Source organism: Chrysochloris asiatica, unplaced genomic scaffold (assembly GCF_000296735.1).
Source record: "Chrysochloris asiatica unplaced genomic scaffold, ChrAsi1.0 scaffold00277, whole genome shotgun sequence".
Classification (NCBI taxonomy): domain Eukaryota; kingdom Metazoa; phylum Chordata; class Mammalia; order Afrosoricida; family Chrysochloridae; genus Chrysochloris; species Chrysochloris asiatica.
The window spans coordinates 2,180,630-2,187,531 of record NW_006408795.1 but is presented as its reverse complement, the minus strand read 5'-3'; the positions used below and the strand labels follow the sequence as shown (position 1 = coordinate 2,187,531).

General features: G+C 43.3%; 1 pseudogene; it reads right to left on the bottom strand.

Moving 5' to 3' along the window:
• Window positions 1-960: 960 nt before the first annotated feature.
• Window positions 961-6,902, bottom strand: part of LOC102810952 — a 35,461-nt pseudogene continuing 29,519 nt past the window's right edge.

Here is a 6,902-nt window from a genome sequence, read left to right as displayed (position 1 = left end):
CACACACACACAGTCTCACATATAAGTCCAGGAAGATAACACATTTTTTTAATGAAATCCTTTTTTTAAAAGATGCCTCAAAATAAAAGGGGCACAAGATACACTTCACAGGCACTTGAGCACATGCAGAGAGGAGCTGATGATAAAATCTACCAGAGCCCATTGGTCCTGAGGAGATGATGCCTGGCCCACCAATGTGCTCACTCCTCGTCACAGATCCATCACCAACACTCCATCTCACATTCTGATGGAGTTCCTGGTGTACTGTTCTTCTGATCCAGTCATCACTTTGCACACTTTGAAAGAATTATACACACACACACACACACACAAACAAAAAAACCCACAAAACACTTGATAACTATCAATAATTGGTTCTTTCCCTTCCCTCCTCCTGTCAGCTCCAACCCACTACTGATGCATGAGCTTGCAGGACACAAAGAAACAAACAAGGTTTTCCTGACTGCTGCCTTTCTAGAATCTCTGCTCTAGGGTCGTGCCACCACGGGTGCTCATCATTCAGGTAGGGAACAAAATGCTAAATGTCAGCAGCCAGGTAGGTTCAATTCAGGTAAGACCTCTCTTGGCTCTGATAAAGAATTCATCACTAATGGCTCTGGATTCTACCACCTATTGTTGCAAAGCTTCTGACGAATTTCCTTAAACTATTGGGATGTAGATATGGATACAGATACAGATTTAAACATACATACACACAAGGACACATAAAGAATTTTTCCCACTTCAGTTGATTTCCCATTTTTCCTCCCTTTTAATAACCTCCAGAGATGTTGCAGCTCCACCGTTCTTTGTGGAATCATTAAATTAAACAGAACTCACTCAGTGAAGGTTTGATGACCAGTCTTCATGCTGTTTAGTTGAAGCCCTGAATTGAAATTGCATTTGCTGGCAAACCCAGAAAAGGAGCAATGAGTCAGTCAAGACCTTCATACTTACCATTTACACAGATCTCTGATGCTCTGCAAAGGTCATCCTCGAATAAGCAGCCTAGGAAGAAAAGAAGCAGAAAAAAGAGATAAATTAGTGTAAGAAAGGAAAAGAAGGCACCTATCTATCAGAGGCCATGACAGAAGGCTAGTTCAGGAAACTAAAAGGAATACTACAAAAACACAAAGCTGGATTATTCTAAAGGTCAGAACATTAAGTCCCTGGTTTGAGACAGTGAGAGGAAGTATGTTCTGCACCGAATTGTCACATCAGGAGAAAGCATACATACACATCCTGTCACCTTTCTGAGACAGAGGGACCCTCCGCAGGGAAGAAGTCCTTCCAAAGAAAGGCAGGAAAAAGAGTAAGAGTCTGTGACAACAGGTGATCTAGGCAGCCCACCCCCCCGCCCCATGCGCGCGTGCGCACACATACACACACACACACACACACACACACACACGGTCTTTATACTACATGCCTAGTAGCTTCCAAACGAGGACAGACCCGTGGGATTCTTGAATCAGGTTGGAGTCAGCATTATTACAAACAAAAGAATTACACAGGCAGAATTAAGCACAGATTAGGACCTTTGGGTCCTTCTCTTAAACATTATACGCTTAACACACACTACATGCAGACTGAAGTGACCAGCCTGCATTTGTTGCCAAGGACTAAAGAAAAAAGAGAAAACAGAGAGTGAGGTCAGTCATCCTAAGAGACTGAGCTACATGATTAGAAGAAGCGAAACAATGACCCCCTGAGGCCACCATTTGGGCCAAACTAGGTTGATCACTTCAGTCTGCATGTAGTACATGTTAACCATATAATGCTTAAGACAGAAGTGGAAAGGAAGAAATGGGGAATGGGGGGAAAAGGGGAAAAGTAAAGGAAGCAAATGAAGGAAAGCTGAGAAAAGAAAACTGTTGTTGTTGAGTGCCATCAAGTCAATTCTGATTCATTGCAATCCTGCATAGGGATCCAAGGAGTGGCTGGTAAGCTTGAACCACCAACCTTGAGGTTCAAACCGAACTTGTGGTCCAGTGCTTATTCTACAGCACCACACCAGAACTCCAGATGAGGAAGTTGTTGTTAAGTGCCGTAGAGTTGGTTCTGACTCATAGCGACCCTGTATAGGGTTTCTGAGGAGCAGCTGGTGAGCTTGAGCCACTGACCTTGTGATTCAAACCAACCTTAAAGTCCAGCACATCAACATGCAGCATCACCCCAGGACTCCAGAAGAGGAAGACACAAAAAGGATGGAGAGACATCAGGAGCAAATGTTCTTTGAATGGCTAGCTCTGTCACATGAGATGTGGCTCTCAACTTGTGGGACCTCCTTCCCCACACAGAAAAGAGCACATATGAAGTCTGAGTGTAAGGCCAAACACACTGACCAACTGTGGAGGTGCACAGGGGGGGCTCCTAGAAGGCTAATTTTCTGTCAACACAGAGAAAGGACATCAACCGCAGGTAGGGTGGGTTGTGTCAAGTGAGTAGTGAAAACAAAGAAGCCACCTGAAATGGGGCATTTGTCATCAATACTCAGATGAACGTCATTCTTGGGAAGAGGTTCACACCTACTCCAGCGATCAGCTAAGAGCCACAAAAAGCTTGATGCCCCATGAACACATTGTGTCCTTTAACAACAGAGAAAATGCAATGCTACCTAGGTCCTGCTGTTTCTCCAGTTTACAAACTCCTACTGATCCATTAAAACCCAACTCAAAAGTCCTTGACTTGCCAGGCTGGTTCATTCTGTCCAGATAGCCAGTACAGTGTTTATACAATTTTATTGTTATTGTCCATTTAAGGGTATAATATCTTCTACCAGTTAGAAGAGTCTCAAAGTTGAGAACCATTTAACGTTTATCTTTTTCTCCTCTATGACCTCCTGTTTGCCTATCCATGAGTCATGTATATGGCAGGTGCTCAAGAATAAATGAAAAAAATGGAAGGGAACAGATAAATTAGGAGGATATTATTTATTACAAAGAAACTCACCCCCATGAGTTACTTAGAAGTTTGTAATCATTAATGCCCTCATAAGGGAATTGTTCTAAAATTCTTAGAGCTAAAGCATTAAATTACATTCAACAAAAATGTGTGAGTAAGGCATGGAACATGGGTCTGCAAGGGATTAATTCCAGAACTATAGGAGCACAGAGTTCAATAAAGACTAGAACTACAATAAATTCATCTCACTTTATCCTAATGACAACTTTATGAACTCAGTTTTACAATCCTACACTACAAGTGAGAAAACCAAGCCTGTGAGAGGAAAACACTTACTCTGGTTTCCTGCAACTCACAAGTGACCAGGTCCAGACTCAAACCCTCCTTATCCTGGCTGCCAAGCTGGACCAGTCAGTGCAATCCTGCCCCAGAGCATAAGAACACTCTGAAGAGCAGGGGGACTTTGAAACTCAACCTCATGAATCTCAATTCTAAAAGAAGATTTCATTTTTCTGAAATAATATCATATAATCTCATGAAAAGTAGCATTTCTTATTTTAACCACATTTCAACCTATTGTATGCATGAATCAGCCCAAGCATTTACTTTGTTTCTCCATTCTCATTTTCATTTCTCACTGCTCTGCTCTCTCCTACTACTCACCCATCAATCTTCTCCACGCCTATCTCGTTTACAACATCATTTATTCATTCAGCAAAGATGAGAGAGCCAAGTAGTGTGATCTAGCACAGGTAAAAGTAAATCTGAAAGGAGAGTTGTAGTGAGAATTTATGGGAAACCACCGGGTAGAGCAAAAGATAACTAGATAGGGAGACTCGAGACCTGAATTCCAAATCTGCTTCCCCATAAAAGCTGTGTGATATTGAGAAAGGCACTTGAGTCCTCTGGTCTCAGCATCTTCAGCACTAAAATTAAAGGTTAGGGTCAATGATCTCTCAGACCACTCACAGCACTAACATCTAAGACTACAATCCCTGCAGCCGTGAAAAAAAATACTTACAGCCACAAGGATCAGAAGCAAACTGCCCAGGATTTCATGGGATGGAAACTAACACTCCTTTTTCCCATCTCTGGGTCCACAAAAAGACCTTGAGGAAGACAGAGATACATGGGACACACGGAGACACACGACTCAGGCATGTGACTCGCTCACATTAAGAATTCAGTGTTTGTCACATGGTAACAGCAGATGCCAGAACTCTGCTAGAAAAGGCACCAGGAAAAAGAAAAGTCTTTATATTGCTTTCCATCCTCTGTTTTAATCATGGCTGACAATTAGAAGTGATTTGAACGAGACATGCATTGCAATTAACTCTTGAATCCTAACCTTGGAACCTGCTATCAGCTTATGCCTAATTTGATCCATTCCAGGGAACTGATGAAAAACTACATTGGAAAAGACCTCCAACACTCCTTGGGGAAAAATGCAAAAGTAACAGCAATATTTCAAGTTATTTATTACCAGAATTGCAAATGTTATGCATATTCCACCCAGCCAGTCAATATGCTAATTTGACAGCTAGTTTATTTGTGTTGTTATTTGCTCTAAAATTAAGAAGGACCATATTTCATTTTAAATATCAGCCACCTACTAATAGTAATTATGACCATAAATCATCAAGAGAATGAAAAAGACATTTTGTCTAACAGACACTTGGCTCAACCCTTGTGCTCACAAGCCACCGCCGATATATTTCATTCTCCAATTCGCCAACTCCTGCACAGCCCCTCCCTTGGCATATGGCGGCAGAGTATCAGAGCCGTCCAAAAGCCAAAGGGTGAGATGACTGTACATACTTCCTAACTAAAATGGCAACCAGAAACCCTCCTACTCATTTCCTATTTTCAACTGCCTAGAGTTTGGGAGAGATTGTATTAAGACACATCTCTCTGAATAAAGGGCATTTAATTGAAGAGGGGAAGGGAATTGTCTTATTTTAAAATCAAGCAATGCATTAGAGTCTAGAGCTAAACTAGCACTTTCACAGTGCAAGGGTATGCTGGAGAAAATAACTATGAGGACAGCAGAGCTGCCTTTCTAGTGAAGACCCATCAGTGTGAGAATCTGAGGAAGTAAGTGATGCCATCCTAATGATCAGGAGAGAAGAGGCGAAGATAGTATTAATCTTCACCATCACCATCAAGGAGCTCTGGTATCGTAGTGGTTACGAATCGGGCTGTGAACTGTAAGGTCAGCAGTTCGAAACTACCAGCAGTTCCGCGGGAGAAAGATGAGGCGTTCTGCTCCCGTAAAGATTTACAGCCTCGGAAACCCTGTGCAGGGTCGCTATGAGTCGGAATCGACTCCACGGCACTTAACAACAACAACAACAATCACCATCACCATCAACCAACTATGGAGGGCAGAGTCCATTCTAGGAAGCACTGGGCCCTGAGGGACTGTACAGGTTACACGTTGTCTTGAAATTCTTAACATTTTTTTTTTTTTAAGTTTTTATTGTGAGGTTTACATGCGAGAATATCAGCTTTACACTCATCCTATCGTATTTCATTTCATTGCAATGATTACAGTCCCCTCCATGCACCATCAAATAACCAAAGGGTACACCACACAGGCCCACGGCCCGGCTGCCAGCCCACAGCCCCTCTCCCTCCCTGAGTCCAGGGTCTCCAGATGCTCCATCTGTCTACGTCATCCTCTCTGTCTCCATCCCTGGCGTCACTGCCTCTCTGGGTAGGGTCCTGCTCTCCGTTCTCACTTGATGGTCCCAGGGACCTCCGCTCCTGGCGTACAAAATCACTCTCCTCCTTTTGTCAAAAAAACATCTACCTCTATATTCCCTATCCTCACAGTCAGTCCTAATGGCAATTATTCACTATTGTACCAAAAGAGTCTTATCCTCATTTCCATTCGCCAGCCCGGTCCCAATCAATTGGAAATCATTCAGTGGTGATTCTACCTTCCCTCACCCTGACTGGAACCAGGCTCCCTTTTGAAAGTTTGTCTTGTAAGCCAGTCACTTCTTGCCTATATAGGCACCCCCATTTTCTGTAGCCAATGTCTAAGTTGCCCATCCCCATCAACCCTGTGTACCAATGGGGTGGGATTGATCCTCATTGTAAAGATTTATTCCCTTTTTTGAAGCTGCTACATCTGTAAGTATAGGGAAAGTTCATCAAATTGTAGCAGGTTACTCTTCCCCCAACCCCTGTTCTTTCTTCTTCTAGTCAACTTCTGATCATCCAGTCATTAAAACCAGGTCAAGTGGGTACTATCTGCAAGTATAGGTGTTCTTGTGCATCTCCCCTCACTTCATATCAGCTGGATGCGTCACTGTCCACTCTAGTCCTCTGTGGCCATGTCACTGCCTCTGGGCCTAGAAGTCCCCGGATTTTGCCATATTGCTGGCCATCCAGGTCTCCAAGAGGGTGCACAGGGGCCTATTTAATGTGGTCGGGCTTAGCTCACAACTTCAATGCTGTTGTTTCCCCCTCTTCCCCTTATCGGTGACCAACGTGGTCACAAGTCAGACCACATGCCTGCTCATGTATTCCCATTAAGTCTCAGTCTTGAAAGGGGGTTTGCTCTGATGGGTCCCGACCATTTGACATGATGGCTCCTGGGCAAACAGCTTACTTGTTCTTGTAGTAATCAATCAGACTGCCATTATAGTTTCGGATTTTCCCTGCTGGTCTTTCTTTCACGAAGTATCTTCTGTTCTTCTAGCCGCTCCAGGCTGGCCTACTCATCCTTTCCAGTGCAAATGTCCTACCTCAGTCAATTCTGGATGGGGTTCTAGATTCCACCAATGGTCTTCTGCAATGTTAAGGCTCCACAGGAAGCCTCTTTCACTGGGCAACTTCTAGCTCCCTTTAAGGTATTTCAATCAGTTATAGGCTGAAGACGGACTTATAAGCTTTCTGTAGTGATGATTCTGGCTATTCCTTTCTCCCTGGCTCAAGTGTCTATTTTAAAATGGTAGGTAAGGGAAATCAAGATTCAAAAGACAGGCAAG